The following is a 19,773-nucleotide window of genomic DNA, read 5'->3' as shown; positions in this document are numbered from 1 at the left end:
AACTTATCTGTGGTACTTTTGTGGAGAACATTGCTGCAGGTATACCTCGCCTGCTAGCTAGCGGCTTCCTCAAAATGTTGTTTTATTTTGTTGTGCTTGGACGATATGAGAATTAACCGTTGCATCGTATGCAAATGACCTTTGTTTTATTTGAAGCCCCGGCGAGGTAACCTGACTCTGGCCAGACCCTTGTAGTTGGCTGAGCTCCACACAAGGATCTGGGATCAAGGGCATTGCAAACTCCTTCCAGATAGCAAAAAATAATGAACCAATCAGGATCGCCGGGCGGGATTTCATAGATGTGACGTATTGCAGAAGCGACTGTTTGATTCAAACCGTCATTCACGATAACGGACAAGTGCTTTATCCAATCACATACAATGATTTTTTTACAAGGCCCCGCCTTCTGAAATGCATCTCCTATCGAGAAGTCCCAGGCCCTTGTGTGGAGCTCAGCCAACTACAAGGATCTGACCAGAGTCAGGTTACCGACGAGGTGTATTTTGCCTCCAAGCACAAGATAATAAACAATATTATTGATCTATACCATGAATTCTGACAGTAAAAATACATGCACCAACCTCAAAGGCCTACTGAAAGCCACTACTAGCGACCACGCAGTCTGATAGTTTATATATCAATGATGAAATCTTAACATTATAACACATGCCAATACGGCCGGGTTAACTTATAAAGTGACATTTTAAATTTCCGGTTGAAAACGCCTTTGGATGATGATGTGTGCTCGTGACGTAGCCAGTGAAACAGAAGTATCGGTAGCCCATTGAAGCCAATACAAAAAGCTCTGTTTTCATCTCAAAATTCCACAGTATTCTGGACATCTGTGTTGGTGAATCTTTTGCAATTTGTTTAATGAACAATGGAGACTGCAAAGAAGAAAGTTGTAGGTGGGATCGGTGTATTAGCGGCTGGCTGTAGCAACACAACCAGGAGGACTTACTTGGATAGCAGACGCGCTAGCCAACGCTAGCCGCCAACCGCATCTGTGATCGGGTGAAGTCCTTCGTCGCGCCGTCGATCGCTGGAACGCAGGTGAGCACGGGTGTTGATGAGCAGATGAGGGCTGGCTGGTGTAGGTGGAGCGCTAATGTTTTTAGCATAGCTCTGTGAGGTCCGGTTGCTAAGTTGCTAAGTTAGCTTCAGCGTCGTTAGCAACAGCATTGTTAAGCTTAGGCTGAGAATTATTAACCGTGTATTTACATGTCCATGGTTTAATAGTATTGTTGATCTTCTGTCTATCCTTCAAGTCAGGAATTTATTTATTTGTTTCTATCTGCATTTGAGCCAGATGCTATCACGTTAGCTCAGTAGCTAAAGAGCTTCGTCGATGTATTGTCGTGGAGATAAAAGTCACTGTGAATGTCCATTTCGCGTTCTCGACTTTACGGTCAGAGCGAAAAAAGATATGTTTTGCACTGCATTCTAGTCCGTCACTCTAACGTTCCTCATCCACGAATCTTTCATCCTCGCTCAAATTAATGGGGTAATCGTCGCTTTCTCGGTCCGAATCGCTCTAGCTGCGTTGAAAACAATAGGAAAATATGAGGAAGCGAACAACTGACTACGTCACGCTAATTCCGGTAGGGGCAAGGCTTTTTTTTAATCAGAGACCAAAAGTTGCGAATTTTATCGGCGTTGTTCTATACTAAATCCTTTCAGCAAAAATATGGCAATATCGCGAAATGATCAAGTATGACACATAGAATGGATCTGCTATCCCCGTTTAAATAAAAAAAATTCATTTCAGTAGGCCTTTAATAGGGAGTCTGCTGTTGGCCAATAGAAAAAAAAAAAAAATATATATATATATATATATATATATATATATATATATATATATATATATATATATATATATATATATATATATATATATATATATATATATATATATATATATATATATATATATATATATATATATATATATATATATATATTGGTTTCCCACACATTCATTTATTTGTGGCGGCCCGCCACGAAAGAATTACGTCCGCCACAAATAAAAAATAAATAAATAAATAAATACAATTTTAAAATAAAAAAAATAAAAACAATTTTTTTTTTGTCCTCTCCAGCTTCTCAGGCAAATCATATAGTTGATGTAGATGCCCATATCGGCTGTTCAGATTTACTTTACAAAAGAGAAGTGTAGGATACTTCTCTTGTTGCCTTATTTGTATTTGACTTTATTAAATGTATTTATTTTAGAAACACAACATGTGTATATAACAAAGGGTGCAAAGTCTGCAGGCAGTAGGAAACACATGGTTAAGTGTAGGGAGTAAAACTGATGGCAGTCTAAAGTTCAAGATTTTTGGAGCTCTTTGTTCAGTGGATCAGATGTTTGATGAAGCTCTGTGTCTATCTACCACCACTATTGTTTTCTGTTTATTTGTTACTGACTGTGGCAGGACACCTCTGCCTCTGTTTCACTTTATGTTGCTGGTAAATAATATGGTTGTAGTAGTAGGCTTATGTAAAATTATTTAGTATGCACTAATGAAAGGGGCAGAGCTTTGAGACATTTTAGCTTTTATATTTTATAAGATATATTTTTTGTAAGAACCACAATTAATAAATATATTTCAGTGAATAACTTATTGTTCAAATCTGTATATAAATATGTACATAAAGTGTTGTAATTATATTGTAAAATGGATGGATGGATGGACGTTTAAAACAAAACTGTTATTATTAATTAGTAAGTATACATTTTTTGAGCCTTTTTAGAGAAAATCATATCATTGTAGTAAATTATGCAAATTACTCGATGATGTCATGGTGACCACGCCCATAGCCACGCCCCCACCGCCACAGGTATCTTGGCAGTTTATGGGAAACACTGATTTATATATATATATATATGTATTAATAAAAAAGTGGAATTGGCATGGATGTATGCATATTTTTTTGATATTGTTCTGTGTCTAGTGAGGTAAACATTTCCCCAATTGGTGATATTGCGTTAAGAATGTGCCAACAACCCCCTGCTGTGGACTTTGTAGATGATCATTGTGCATGAGAGCAGTAGTTAAAATCCCAGTTGTCCTGACCAGTCAATCCTTCCTTTGGCATACATTGTGCTCAGCTACCAGTTAAAGCCTCCACACTCATTTAAATGACATTCCGTACACTAAGAGTGGAAGCGGATCAAACCACAGTTAACCTATATATGCTACATTAAACTAATTGCAAATGGATGGCACCAAAATGACAGGTAATCTGCCTCATTTCTCTCTGGCTTTTTCTAATCAGGGTGAAACTATCATTTCTCCTCTGCCTACCTTCATTAGCGGCTCTTGTATATGTAATGACCCAGCCAGCTCTGTGGGGGCCAATCAAAGCCAGACATCGTAGCCGTATCAAATACATGGTAGTATAGTTATTAGTGTGGCTAATTTGCTGCTTTTTTTCTCAGACATATTTCAATGAAATGATGGCAATATTTTAGTTCATTGAAGTAACCACAGAAAATGTAGGGTATAGACCAGAGGATTGTATTGCATAGCCCACAGGTGTCTAACTTAAGTCCCGGAGGACCAGATCTGGTTTACCATGTTATTTTATGTGGCCCGCCACATCATTCAGTGTTTGTGTGATTATACTATGGGCCTGCCACATTTTTTATGCGGCCCTCCACGTCATTTTATGTTGTATGCAACATCACTTAATTCGGACCGCCACGTCATTTACGTGGCCTGTGAAAGGCTTGAAATAATTACAGTGAATTCCGTATTATAAGACGCTACTATAATACTATCAAAATTAAATCTCTATTTAAATATCTGCTTGTCACGATTTCAAAGCAAATAATCCATAAATCTGTTAACACAAAATATAATATTTAAAAATGGTTGCCTATGTAAATTGTGTAACAATGCTATGTTTAAATTTACCGTATTTTCTGCACTATAAGGCACACCTAAAAACCTCCAATTTTGTCAAAAGCTGACAGTGCGCCTTATAATCCGGTGCGCCTTATATATGGACAAATATTGAGCCACAACAAACTTCATTTTCATAAAGTTTAGGTCTCGCAACTATGGTAAACAGCCGCCATCGTAGAAGAAGAAGCGTGCGTTGCATGCTGGGATATATGACGTTTCATTTCCATTTGTGTGTTTATGTAAAGACCCCAAAATGGCTCCTATTAAGTGTGTTGTCTGTCTAATTATAAATAATGCAGACGTGGCGTGTTGGCTGAGTTCTCAACTTTTACTCACAGCGTGCTCATAACCACATTCTAACTGCCAGCATGGCGAGTCTTGGCGACATACAACAACGCTTCTCAGGGCTACCGCGCATGCTCCTCACTCCCGTTGCATGCTGGGTAGTGTAGTTGTTATATTCATAGCTCATAACATCACATTAAGAGAGACGCTTACGTGCTTAATTCAATACTCGTTGTCATTCCGGGTGGATTGACAAAAAACCTCCAGCCGCTAGATATTGGTGTCAACAGGGCATTGGAAGCTAGACTGCTAACTGCGTGGGAACAGTGAATAAGAGAAGGCGAACACACGTTCACCAAGACGGAGACAGCGCCGGACGACATACGCCACTAGGGTTGGGTATCGAGTATCGAGTATCGATTGGAACCGGGACTAACTTTCCGATTCTCCCGGAATTGTTCAAAAGTTTAAATTTCGATTCCTATTTTCGATACCCAGTCAGCCGACCGGAAAAAAATATGTCCGCCAAACCGGAAGAAGAAGCCGCTGAACACCAACGAAGAAGCGCCCACCGCCGGAAGTGTTAGCATAGCCGAGCGAGTCAGTCAAGCTCAAGCATGGATAGCGGGCGTCGGCGGTCGAAAGTGTGGCTTTACTTTACAAAAAAAAAAAAAAATAACAGAGCTCCATGTCCATCAAGAAACGAGTGGAGAGAGAGCTGCAGATGTACCAGGACGTTCCACCGATACTTATGTCTGACGACCCTGCTGCATGGTGGTGGTCCGGTGGAACCAACAAAAGACTTATCCTTTGCTGTCAGATCTCGCTTTCTCCTATTTATGCGTTCAAGCTTCTTCCACACCCAGCGAACGTGTATTTTCCACAGCAGGAGACACTATCTGTCCAGAACGCTCACGCATCCTGCCTGAGAAGGCGGATATGGTCATTTTCCTAAACAAGAACTGTCTCTGATTTTATACTGTACCTGCTGCTAATCTGGACTGGGTTTTGCAAGTTGTTTCTTATTGTTTATTTGCTTTTCTGCACCAGGTTAGCCCATCAGTGGGAGCACGGTAACATGTTTAAGTACCTGCAGCATCATACACTTGTGTGTGTAAATGTGTTTTCATGAGGTTTCCTGCAGCATCATACACTTATGTGTAAATGTGTTTTCATGAGGTTTCCTGCAGCATCATACACTTGTGTGTGTAAATGTGTTTTCATGAGGTTTCCTGCAGCATCATACACTTATGTGTAAATGTGTTTTCATGAGGTTTCCTGCAGCATCATACACTTATGTGTAAATGTGTTTTCATGAGGTTTCCTGCAGCATCATACACTTGTGTGTGTAAATGTGTTTTAATGAGGTTTCCTGCAGCATCATACACTTATGTGTAAATGTGTTTTCATGAGGTTTTCAAAATAAAGCTCTCTTGAGGAAAGTGTACCCCTGGGAAAATGTATTCATAATTTATAATATTTATATTCAAGTTCATAGATTTGATATTTATATTCTAGTTGAAAACAGCCCTGTGAGGAATTTATAGTAAAGTTCATAAAAAGTTAATAGAATTAAAATTGATGGAGAATGTCAGACTATTTCATTCAGAAAGACTGTAGGTTAGCTAGCTCATTTAAAATATCCTAAACTTTTTTTGACCCTGCCTCTTAAAAGAATCGGAATCGAGAATTGTCAGGAATCGGAATCGAAACAAAGAATCGGAATCGTTCAAATTCAAACGATACCCAACCCTATACGCCACTATCTGCCAGTGGATGGTAAATGCCTGGGCTGATATATCAGTCTCAACTGTGGTCCGAGCTTTCAGGAAGGCAGGAATTGTCACTGAACTGCTGGACAACAGTAGCGACACTGACTCCATTAATGACGACTTCCACGAGACGGAGCCGGCCATTTTGGATGGCGTATTCGCCCACTGTTTAATTCGGAAACTGAAGAAGAAGAATTCGAGGGATTCGTGAATGAGGAATAACTTCATAAAGTGAGCTTTACATGTTTATTTTGTGTGTTGTGTTTGTGTGACATTAACGTTTGAGCAACGTTGAGTTATTGATATATTGTTATTGCTCTGCACTATTTGGAGTGTTACTATATTGTGATTGCACTAACGTTTGATTTATGTAACATAAGTAAATCAGCTGTTTATTCAGTTTGGGAGTGAACAGAGTTGTCAGAACGCTGGTTTGTAATCTATTAATAAATCTGACTGTTTTGTTGACGTAGGTGCGCCTTATAATCCGGTGCGCCTTTATATATGAACAAAGTTTTGAAATATGCCATTCATTGAAGGTGCGCCTTATAATCCGGTGCGCCTTATAGTGCGGAAAATACGGTATATACTCACTGTTCTAAGCGGCCGTAATTGCCTTGTGGCCCTCAATTAAAACAAGCTGGGTTTCAAATGACTTTCAGGTGAGGCATCCTTTTCCAAGTTCAAGTCTTAAAGTGAAATTGTGATGATATCATTGTCTTTATTTCTCTTCTCTGACCCTGGTATGATCTCTTAATTCGTTGTTTTGTGTCCTTGATAGTCAGCAGCGGATGGCAAATCTATAAAACCAATACTTTCCCTCAAGGTCAAACACAATCCTCAGCGTATATATCAGAATCCGAATCTCTCGCCTGGCTCGGTTTGTGCAGCGCTTATTATATGTGTGTATATTATTGTGTTAACTCTATTCCCGCAGTGCTGTTGTGCCAAATCCAATTCAGCCATAGACAAGGAGCATGCATGATGCACATCTCCCCAGAGCTCATAACCACAAGCAGAAAAACAGGATGAGGCATGGGAAGAACTTCCAATGCCGCCCCTCCCCTCCAAATAAAATGGGAGGATGTGTGGCTTGGCAGATAAATAGCTCCATCTACAGGACGTACATGAATATGTGCTTTGGGGAAATGAGTAAAGCTTATTAAGGATCCTGAGTAAACAGCCACATGGTATTTCACTTAAAAGCAAGTACACAGTACAATAAATGTATATATACAGGTATATTCTCTTGGTGTTGGTTCCTCCCAATCTATCTTCTTCCAAGCAGGTCTTCAATGCTGCCGGTCAGACATCAGTGCGTCCAGCCAGTGGAGAGGGAGAGACCTTTGCAGTACAAAGGAGTGGTCTGATAAAGACCACCGCGCTGGTGAGTCTTTGCCCCAGCCTGTCCCTCGCGGTTGGTGTGAATTGTTCCCGTCTCTTGACGTATCGTAGGAGAAAACTATCAGAGAAGCAGGTGTCAGACAGACAGACAGAGTGAAGCCAGAGAGAATGATGGGGAGGCAAGGGTGACATTGGGAATCTTAGTTTGACAACTGCCTAGAATCTCTGTTCCAAATCTGCCTGATTTTACAGTACATGGAAGACAGAGAATTATGTTTACAAACCCCAAAAGCAGTGAAGTTGTCACGTTGTGTAAATGGTAAATAAAAAGAGAATACAACAAATCCTTTTCAACTTATATTCAATTGAATAGACTGCAACATGTTTCAAAAAAGCTGGCACAAGTGGCAAAAAAGACTTGAGAAAGTTGAAGAATGCTCATAAAAGACTTATTTGGAACATCCAACAGGGGAACAGGCTAATTGGGAACAGGTGGGTGCCATGATTGGGTATAAAAGCAGCTTCCATGAAATGCTCAGTCGTTCACAAACAAGGACGGGGCGAGGGTCACCACTTTGTCAACAAATACCTGAGCAAGTTGTTTAAGAACAACATTTCTCAACCAGCTATTGCAAGGAATCTAGGGATTTCAACATCTACGCCCCGTAATATCATCAAAAGGTTCAGAGAATCTGGAGAAATCACTGCACGTAAGCGGCAAGGCCCGTGACCTTGGATCCTTGTATCAAAAAGCGACATCAGTGTGTAAAGGATATCACCACATGGGCTCAGGAAGACTTCAGAAAACCACTGTCAGTAACTACAGTTGGTCGCTACATCTGTAAGTGCAAGTTAAAACTCTACTATGCAAAGCCAAAGCCATTTATTAACAACACCCAGAAACGCTTCACTGGGCCTGAGCTCATCTAAGATGGACTGGTGCAAAGTGTTCTGTGGTCTGACGAGTCCACATTTCCAAATTGTTTTTGGAAACTGTGGACCAAAGAGGAAAAGAACCATCTGGACTGTTCTAGGGTGAAAGTGTAAAAGTGTATGGGGGTGTATTAGTGCCCAAGACATGGGTAACTTACACATCTGTGAAGGCACCATTAATGCTGAAAGGTACATACAGCTTTTGGAGCAACATATGTTGCCATCCAAGCAACGTTATCATGGACGCCCCTGCTTATTTCAGCAAGACAATGCCAAGACACGTGTTACAACAGCGTGGCTTCATAGTAACAGAGTGCAGGTACTAGACTGGCCTGCATGTAGTCCAGACTTGTCTCCCATTAAGTATCTTGTCTTTGCAGTCTATTCAATTGAATATAAGTTGAAAAGGATTTGTTGTATTCTCTTTTTATTTACCATTTACAAAACCTGACAACTTCACTGCTTTTGGGGTGTTGTATATAGAGCTTTTCTCTAGTGACTCAAAGCGCTTTACATAATGAAACCCATTACCTAAGTTACATTTAAGCAACCTGCGGGACGTCCTTTTCATGGGAGGAGTGTTGGATCTTATGAGGAGTAGTATGTTCATCTGGATGAATGCACTTTGACTTGTGGGGGCCAAAAGTGTGGCTTCCCTAATATTCACATTGATGGAATTAACCCCTCGTTAAAATGGTCACATGGTTCTGAGCAGGTCCTGGAAGTTGTTTCTGTGTGTGTGTGTGTGTGTGTGGGTGGGTGTGGGTGGGTGCGTATGCAAAAGAGCTGGCGGCCATGTTGAGCCATGAGACAGATGTGTGTGTCGGTCATTACAGTAATCGCTCCATTTACTTCATCTACCCTGGGAGGAAGGGCTGGTCAGCACCATCTGGACTCTGCACCAGCACACACATGACATGCCAGACATCTGGACTCTGCACCAGCACATACATGACATGCCAGACATCTGGACTCTGCACCAGCACATACATGACATGCCAGACATCTGGACTCTGCACCAGCACATACATGACATGCCAGACATCTGAACTCTCCACCAGCACATACATGACATGCCAGACATCTGGACTCTGCACCAGCACATACATGACATGCCAGACATCTGGACTCTGCACCAGCACATACATGACATGCCAGACATCTGGACTCTGCACCAGCACACACATGACATGCCAGACATCTGGACTCTGCACCAGCACACGCATGACATGCCAGACATCTGGACTCTGCACCAGCACATACATGACATGCCAGACATCTGGACTCTGCACCAGCACATACATGACATGCCAGACATCTGGACTCTGCACCAGCACATACATGACATGCCAGACATCTGGACTCTGCACCAGCACACACATGGCATGCCAGACATCTGGACTCTGCACCAGCACACACATGACATGCCAGACATCTGGACTCTGCACCAGCACATACATGACATGCCAGACATCTGGACTCTGCACCAGCACATACATGACATGCCAGAGTCTGTGGTACGCACTATCTCTCCAGATCTGGTCCACATTGGTCCCACATTGTTAGTGTTATTGACCTAATGTGGCTGTTAAAGTTCAAGTCTGCTCAGATGCTTACATCTCTGTCAAATTCAACCAGACAGACCATAATGTTCTATGTGTGTATACGAGGGGGTGCTTTAAAAACATTGATTCTCATCCAAATCGTGATTCTTATTCGATTCTGAATCAAATCATACTTTTCAAAAAATTATTAAAATGAATATAATTATAGTACAGGCCAAAAGTTTGGACACACCTTCTCATTCAATGTGTTTTCTTTATTTTCATGACTATTTACATTGTAGATTGTCCCATCAAAACTATGAATGAACACATGTGGAGTTATGTACTTAACAACAAAAGGTGAAATAAACATGTTTTGTATTCTAGTTTCTTCAAAATAGCCACCCTTTGCTCTGATTACTGCTTTGCACACTCTCGGCATTCTCTCCATGAGCTTCAAGAGGTAGTCACCTGAAATGGGTTTCACTTCACAGGTGTGCTTGAAGCTCATGGAGAGAATGCCAAGAGTGTGCAAAGCAGTAATCAGGGCAAAAGGTGGCTATTTTGAAGAAACTAGAATATAAAACATGTTTTCAGTTATTTCACCTTTTTGTTGTTAAGTACATAACTCCACATGTGTTCATTCATAGTTTTGATGTGACAATCTACAATGTAAATAGTCATGAACATATGGAAAACACATTGAATGAGAAGGTGTGTCCAAACTTTTGGCCTTTACTCACATATATATATATATCAGTGTTTCCCATAAACTGCCAAGATACCTGTGGTGGTGGGGGCGTGGCTATGGGCGTGGTCACCATGACATAATCGAGTAATTTGCATAATTTACTACAATGATATGATTTTCTCTAAAAAGGCTCAAAAAATGTATACTAACTAATTAATAATAACAGTTTTGTTTTAAACGTCCATCCATCCATCCATTTTACAATATAATTACAACACTTTATGTACATATTTATATACAGATTTGAACAATAAGTTATTCACTGAAATATATTTATTAATTGTGGTTCTTACAAAAAATATCTTATAAAATATAAAAGCTAAAATGTCTCTTAAGGCTCCGCCCCTTTAATTAGTGCATACTAAATAATTTAACTTTAGCCTACTACTACAACCATATTATTTACCAGCAACATAAAGTGAAACAGAGGCAGAGGTGTCCTGCCACAGTCAGTAACAAATAAACAGAAAACAGTAGTGGTCAAATACAAATAAGGCAACAAGAGAAGTATCCTACACTTCTCTTTTGTAAAGTAAATCTGAACAGCCTATATGGGCATCTACATCAACTACATGATTTGCTTGAGAAGCTGGACAGAACAAAAAATTTTTTTTTTATTTATTTTATTTTTTATTTGTGGCGGACGTAATTCTTTCGTTGCGGGCTGCCACAAATAAATGAATGTGTGGGAAACACTGTGTATATATATATATATATATATATATATATATATATATATATATATATATATATATATATATATATATATATAATCTCAAATCATCACCCCAAAGATCGGAATCAATTAGTGAGTTGTTATTTCAAACCAAGTTTTATCCGGATCTGATCTAGATTGGACATTTGACAGCAATGTAAAGGAAATATGTTCTAGTTCGAATCCTATCAAAATGTGATAGTATTGCCTGTGCTTATGCCGTCTTAAGATGTACTCTTGAACCAGGTCGTATCTGGTTCAAATCCAGATTGTACATTTGATAGCAATGCAAAATACCTTGGTATATCCCTTTTAACATCGAAATTAAAATGTTTTCAATGTGTGTGCAACACTTGAATGTGTAATGACAAACCATGCTTTATCTGGATCCTGTCCAGTTGATGTATTTGGGAGCATTGTAAATTTCATCTAAACTGTTCAGGTTGTAGTTTATTTTGCTTATTTTTACATTTTGAATATTGTTGAACGTTTTCACATCAGCCAAATAGACAGTAGCTGCGGTGGTTTTCGCTTTGATTGAGATTCAATGCTGATTGTTAGAGTTGGTGTTTGTCCGAACCCCGGGATGCAGAGACGGTAGGCAAGTACATGAAAAAAGCCCTTTTTATGAAGAAACACAGGTAAACAAAAACAAAGATGTGCAGCTGGGTAAACAAGAGTAGGAAGCACAATGCAGAGCAACACAAAACATCCTGATTGGCAACTAGGGACAGGTGTGTCTTGATTGCCAAACAGGGACAGGTGAGCTTTCAGCGCAGCAGAGTGGAAGTGCAATGAAAAATAAGAGCCCTGGATAGGAAATGTTACGAAATACAAGAAACTGATAATAACTGTCATGAGATCATGACTGTTGATGACGATAATCTCTCATTGTCCATCATTGGTTTGGTTCTATCCACTCATGAGTAATAGGACCACGCCCCTGAATGCAACACTAAGCATTGAACCATGTGGTCCATATCTAAAACCGTACCCATATAGGTAATTTAGCCATGGAATGATGGATTTCATTGGTGACAAATATTGTTCCTGCCTGTCTGATATCTGCACGTGTTAGTGATCAGGTGCTTCACTGAGACACCAATCTGCTCTTTTCTATGAAGGGGAGAATGAAAAGGAGGCACCAAGAAGGTCTGTGAGATGGTCATGTCTAAGGCTGCAGCTAACGATTATTTTTCTATCGATTAATCTATAGATTTTTTTTTTTTTCGATTAATCTATAGATTTTTTTTTTTTCGATTAATCGGTTAATCTATAGATTTTTTTTTCGATTAATTTATAGATTATTTTTCCTTTTACCGATTATTTTTTTATTCAAAATGAAGATGAAAAAATAAATGTAGGCCCGTTTTTCCAAAAGGCATGGCTTTTACTTACAAAAAAAAAGAAGTATGGCCACTCAGTCAACATTGACAACAACATGACTAAATATTCTGTAACAATGTACACATTTAAAACTTTTAACATTTAACAAAATTAAAAGTAGCTTATTTGCTTTTTAATGTGCAAATATAAAAGTCAACATCCAGTGCAAATCTTAATATTCTGCAATAGTATAAGCATTTCAAAAGTAAAAGTATTGCTTATTTTGCTTTAAAATGTGCAAAAATAAAGATAAACATCCAATACAAAAAAGTGCAAAACGAAATATTCTGTAACAACAGTGTAAACATTTCAACAAAAGTGAAAGTATTGCTTATTTGCTAAAATGTGCAAAAATAAAGATAAACATCCAATACAAAAAAGTGCCAATCTAAATATTCTGGAGCACTGTAAACATTAAGTATTGCTTTTAAAATGTGCAAAATAAACATCCAGTCCAACACAGTACACAATAACCAATTCTACTCATTCCAGTGAGTGACTAACAGTTGTAATGAAGAAAGGTTAGCATGTCTACGCTCAGAAGGGGTCGATGTGGCTGGAACTGAGAGCTAATTAGCCTTCACCTCAAGCCAGGACTGCGAGCGAGCTGAGCTGCAGTTTATATTTCTAGAAGGTCAACGGGCTCATAGTGATGTTACTAGTAGTTGACTGGGAGGTGTTTATTATCATTTGGGGAGAGTCCGCTGCCTGATGCTCACCTGCTAAACACCTATCTGCTCCACGCTGAAGCGCTGACTACATGCGCTCTGAATACGCACTGCTGATTGGCTGGTAATGCTTCGTGTGTACCAATCAGATGGTTGTGTGGGTGGGACAATGCTGCGTGTGTACCAATCAGATGGTTGTGTGGGTGGGACAATGCTGCGTGCTGAGACAGAGGCAGAGGAGCGAAGCAGCTTGTTAAGACTTTAGCAGCTAAAGTTAGCTTTAGCTTAGAAACTCGTTCGGTACACCCCCGTACCGAACCGAAAGCCCCGTACCGAAACGGTTCAATACAAAACACGTACCGTTACACCCCTAGCAGATACAAATGACACATTCATGTTTTTGTGTAATGATGACAACGTATGCTCACGCGGACGATTGACTAGTTGATGGTTTTCTTTTCAAATGTTCGTTCATAGCCGTTGTGCTGCTATGATAGGCCATTCCCGCTCGACACACTGTGCATACAACAACATTATTAGGCCGTTTATTGAAATACTCCCACACTTTTGACCACTTTTGGCGTGCTTTTTCCCCCTCACTCGCATCGTCTGCTTTGATCGTCTGCTTTGCGCTTCGCCATGACGGTAGTGTGACGTAAATATGCGACGCGTCGACGCACAAAAAAAGCGTCGACGTATTTACGTAACCGATGACGTCGACTACGTCGACGCGTCGTTTCAGCCTTAGTCATGTCGGTGCATGTAGACGAGAGAGGCTCGTGCACTTGCAATTTCTCCCACGGCTGCGAGCGAGGGGATGAGGACCAGCGAGATGGAGGTGCGTGCAAAGAGGGAACAGGGCCGAAGACTGAAGAGCCTCACTCGGATGATCAAGCCATGTGTCGTCATGGCAACATTGAGAAAGAATAGAAGGAGGAGGAGGGGAGGCGGACACTTCAGGTGTAAAAAAACATAAAAGTAGTTTAGCGCCTGCTTTGCTATGCCACACTGGAGCAGAATATTACTTTCACTTCACTTTCCTCCTGTTTACATTAGTCAGCAATGACCCTGTTTCTCGCTGCATTTGGATCCATCAGCAGCGCTGCATTTATTCTCCTTGCACACCTTCATCACTCTTCTTCTCATTTGTATTCTTGGGAGCCTGCGGTCCCTCAGCCTCTCTCTCTCTCTCTTTTTTTACCCTCTTGTCTCACCACCGCTTCCCTTTCCTGCTCCTCTTGTACTCCCTGTTCTTCAACAATCTCTTTTTCTGGCCCCCATCCCAGCATCCCTGTGGAGCGCAGCTGACATTGGGCTTGAGGTCAGAGGAAGAGATGGGCAGTCATGCTCTCGCTGTCAGCTCAGATAGAGAGTGGAGACACCCGAGGGATGCTCCTCCACCAGACACATAGACCTACTCTACTTGGAATAGAAACCTTCATCTATGCTAGGACTGTCATTCTTAACTCATATTGTTATCATAAGTGGATCACACCATTTGTTGTGACCGCACGTAAACCCAGAAGTTTGCTTTTGTTGTTAGACGGTGCAAAGATGAGTGATGAGAGGCGGACAATTTCACTTCAAAACAAACTCCGATGGAGCTTTGGATGAAACTGAGGTCATTTGTTGGTATTGCTGCGACAAACTTTCTTATCATCGGCGCACAACATGTTTAAAATAGCCCCAGGGATCAATACTGGGACCAAAATTGTTTAATCTTGATATATAAACGACATTTGTAAAGTTACAAAAGACTTAAAGTTAGTATTATTTGCAGATGACACAACTGTGTTTTGTTCAGGAGAGAACACACAGAAGATAATACTAATAATAACAGAATAAAATGTTGTCTGTCTGTGTTGGCCCTGTGATGAGGTGGCGACTTGTCCAGGGTGTACCTCGCCTTCCGCCCGAATGCAGCTGAGATAGGCTCCAGCACCCCCCGCCACCCCGAAAGGGACAAGCGGCAGAAAATGGATGGATGGATGAACACATTACAGAGATGGTTTGACAAAAACAGACTATCTTTGACTCATAGCAAAACTAAAATAATGGAACGAAGTGAAAGTCAAATACAAATAGACGGAGTAGACATTGGAAGGGTCAAATAAATCCAATTTTTGTGTGTAATAATAGAGGATAAAATGAACTGGAAACCTCATGTAAAAAATATACAACAAAGTAGCAAGAAACGCGTCAATTATGAATAAAGCAAAACATGTTCTAGACCAAAAATCAATTCATATGATCTACTGCTCACTAGTGTTACATATCTGACTTATTGTGCAGAAATAACTACAAAAGTACACTTATTCACTAACTGTGTTACGAAAAAGGTCAGTTAGAATAATACACAATGTGGGATATAGAGAACATACAAACACTTTATTAAATCCAGAATATTGAAATTCAGTGATTTGGTGCGCAGCTAAAATGAGGCACAAAGCAAACTATTACCTGCTCATGTACAGCCTTAGAGAAATATATAACTTAAAATATCTGTATGCACGTACAACACTTAAAGGCCTACTGAAAGCCACTACTAGCGACCACGCAGTCTGATAGTTTATATATCAATGATGAAATCTTAACATTGCAACACATGCCAATACGGCCGGGTTAGATTAGTAAGGTGCAATTTTAAATTTCCCGGGAAACTTCCGGTTGAAAACGTCTATGTATGATGACGTTTGCGCGTGACGTCAATGGTTGAAGCGGAAGTATTAGCACCATTGTATCCAATACAAACAGCTCTGTTTTCATCGCAAAATTCCACAGTATTCTGGACATCTGTGTTGGTGAATCTTTTGCAATTTGTTCAATGAACAATGGAGACTGCAAAGAAGAAAGCTGTAGGTGGGATCGGTGTATTAGCGGTTGGCTGCAGCAACACAACCAGGAGGACTTTGAGTTGGATAGCAGACGCGCTATCCGACGCTAGCCGCCGACCGCATCGATGATCGGGTGAAGTCCTTCGTCGCGCCGTTGATCGCTGGAACGCAGGTGAGCACGAGTGTTGATGAGCAGATGAGGGCTGGCTGGCGTAGGTGGATAGCTAATGTTTTTAGCATAGCTCTGTCGAGGTCCCATAGCTAAGTTAGCTTCAATGGCGTCGTTAGCAACAGCATTGCTAGGCTTTGCCAGGCGGTACAGCATTAACGATGTGGTTACAGGTCCAGAGTTTGGTAGTATTATGTTGATCTTCTGTCTATCCTTCCAGTCAGGGGCTTATTTCTTTTGTTTGTATCTGCATTTAAGCACGATGCTATCACGTTAGCTCCGTAGCTAAAGTGCTTCATCGATGTATTGTCGTGGAGATAAAAGTCACTGTGAATGTCCATTTCGCGTTCTCGACTCTCATTTTCAAGAGGATGTAGTATCCGAGGTGGTTTAAAATACAAATCCGTGATCCACAATAGAAAAAGGAGAAAGTGTGGAATCCAATGAGCCAGCTTGTACCTAAGTTACGGTCAGAGCGAAAAAAGATACATCCTGGCGTCCTGCACTGCACTCTAATCCTTCACTCTCACTTTCCTCATCCACAAATCTTTCATCCTCGCTCAAATTAATGGGGTAATCGTCGCTTTATCGGTCCGAATCCCTCTCGCTGCTGGTGTAAACAATGGGGAAATGTGAGGAGCTCTTCAACCTGTGACGTCACGCTACTTCCGGTACAGGCAAGGCTTTTTTTATCAGCGACCAAAAGTTGCGAACTTTATCGTCGATGTTCTCTACTAAATCCTTTCAGCAAAAATATGGCAATATCATGAAATGATCAAGTATGACACATAGAATGGATCTGCTATCCCCGTTTAAATAAGAAAATTTCATTTCAGTAGGCCTTTAAGACCTTTAGCATATAAGTATGTGGAATTAAAATGACCTACGGTGGCCTAGGGTGGACCAACAAGACCCATCTCACAACAGACAACTCTTTGTTTATTCCCACAGTAAACACATTAGACTTCCTTATCTACAAAATGTGCTCTTGATTCTTATTATACTTCCTGTCCCCAAGTTTGAAGCAAATGAATGACTTGCAGTTAAGTCAAATGTTTAAAAATGTGCTTTGATTACACTCTTGACAACAAAATTGTATTTGTGTCCAAATATCAGGGTGTTTTCTTCAGCAAATGTTATACATGTGGGCGAGTAACAACAACCTGTGATTCATCCATCCATTTGATTAATCAGATTAAAAATGTATCACTAGACAGCCCTAATTTAAACCTATAGAAACAAACCAATAGAGCCAATATGCAAGCTGTAATCGTTGGCTGGTTCACTCATGCAAGCATAGCGAAGCATGGAATTACAGATTTAACAATTCCCTGAGAGGGCTGCCATGGATTACAGCTTGTACTGCACTCTAACCATGCAAATGTTCACTGCTGATCAATGCTCAACGCTCTTCTTAGAAATAAGCCTACAAAGGTCATATAAAGACATGCTAGTTAAGATTACACTATGTGTCAAGCCGCAAAATAAGAACATTCTCTTACTTTTCATGCATTTCAGACTTCATCTCAACATCGTAGTTTATGGGCTTTAATGTAAGTGCACAACAATGTATTTTAGGTTTTACTTCTGCTCCTTTACGTAAAAACCTGCACTGGAACAATGTCATTTCCCTATACCAGAAAGAGTATCCAAAACCAGGGGTGGTCAAAGAATCACAATCAGAAATACTTAAATAAACCCGAGAGGGAAATTTAAGATTTTCAAAACAATCCCTATTCAAGAGCAGACAAACATTGCAGGGAGACAGAACAGGATCAAACATTGCAGGGAGACAGAACAGGATCAAACATTGCAGGGAGACAGAACAGGATCAAACATTACAGGAAGACAGAACAGGATCAAACATTACAGAGACACAGTACAGGGTCAAGCATTACAGGGAGACATACCAGGATCAAACATTACAGGGAGACGGAACAGGATCAAACATTACAGGGAGACAGAACAGGATCAAAAATTACAGGGAGACAGAACAGGATCAAACATTGCAGGGAGACAGAACAGGATCAAACATTACAGGAAGACAGAACAGGATCAAACATTACAGAGAGACAGTACAGGGTCAAGCATTACAGGGAGACATAACAGGATCAAACATTACAGGGAGACGGAACAGGCTCAAACATTACAGGGAGACAGAACAGGATCAAACATTACAGGGAGACAGTACAGGATCAAACATTGCAGGGAGGCAGAACAGGATCAAACATTACAGGGAGACAGAACAGGATCAAACATTACAGGGAGACAGTACAGGATCAAACATTATAGGGAGACAGAACAAGATCAAACATTACAGGGAGACAGTACAGGATCAAACATTACAGGGACACAGAACAGGGTCAAACATTACAGGGAGACAGAACAGGATCAAACATTGCAGGGAGACAGAACAGGATCAAACATTGCAGGGAGACAGAACAGGATCAAACATTACAGGAATACAGAACAGGATCAAACATTACAGGGAAACAGAACACGATCAAACATTAAAGGGAGACAGTACAGGATCAAAAATTGCAGGGAGACAGAACAGGATCAAACACTACAGGGAGACAGAACAGGATCAAACATTACAGGGAGACAGAACAGGATCAAACATTACAGGGAGACAGAACAGGATCAAACATTACAGGGAGACAGAACAGGATCAAACATTGCAGGGAGACAGAACAGGGTCAAACATTACAGGGAGACAGAACAGGATCAAACATTACAGGGAGACAGTACAGGATCAAACATTGCAGGGAGACAGAACAGGATCAAACATTACAGGGAGACAGAACAGGATCAAACATTACAGGGAGACTGTACAGGATCAAACATTATAGGGAGACAGAACAGGATCAAACATTACAGGGAGACAGTACAGGATCAAACATTACAGGGACACAGAACAGGGTCAAACATTACAGGGAGACAGAACAGGATCAAACATTGCAGGGAGACAGAACAGGATCAAACATTGCAGGGAGACAGAACAGGATCAAACATTGCAGGGAGACAGAACAGGATCAAACATTGCAGGGAGACAGAACAGGATCAAACATTACAGGGAAACAGAACAGGATCAAACATTAAAGGGAGACAGTACAGGATCAAAAATTGCAGGGAGACAGAACAGGATCAAACACTACAGGGAGACAGAACAGGATCAAACATTGCAGGGAGACAGAACAGGATCAAACATTACAGGGAGACAGAACAGGATCAAACTTTACAGGGAGACAGAACAGGATCAAACATTACAGGGAGACAGAACAGGATCAAACATTACAGGGAGACAGTACAGGATCAAACATTACAGGGAGACAGAACAGGATCAAACATTACAGGGAGACAGTACAGGATCAAACATTACAGGGACACAGAACAGGGTCAAACATTACAGGGAGACAGAACAGGATCAAACATTGCAGGGAGACAGAACAGCATCAAAC

General features: G+C 40.6%; 1 pseudogene; it reads left to right on the top strand.

The window, feature by feature from the left end:
• LOC133631439 (dynein axonemal heavy chain 11-like) overlaps nt 1-19,773 on the top strand; it is a 184,463-nt pseudogene that overhangs the window by 30,065 nt on the left and 134,625 nt on the right.

Source organism: Entelurus aequoreus, linkage group LG16 (genome assembly GCF_033978785.1).
Source record: "Entelurus aequoreus isolate RoL-2023_Sb linkage group LG16, RoL_Eaeq_v1.1, whole genome shotgun sequence".
Classification (NCBI taxonomy): Eukaryota; Metazoa; Chordata; class Actinopteri; order Syngnathiformes; family Syngnathidae; genus Entelurus; species Entelurus aequoreus.
Note: the sequence above shows the minus strand (reverse complement) of the source record. Positions and strands in the feature narration are given on the sequence as shown.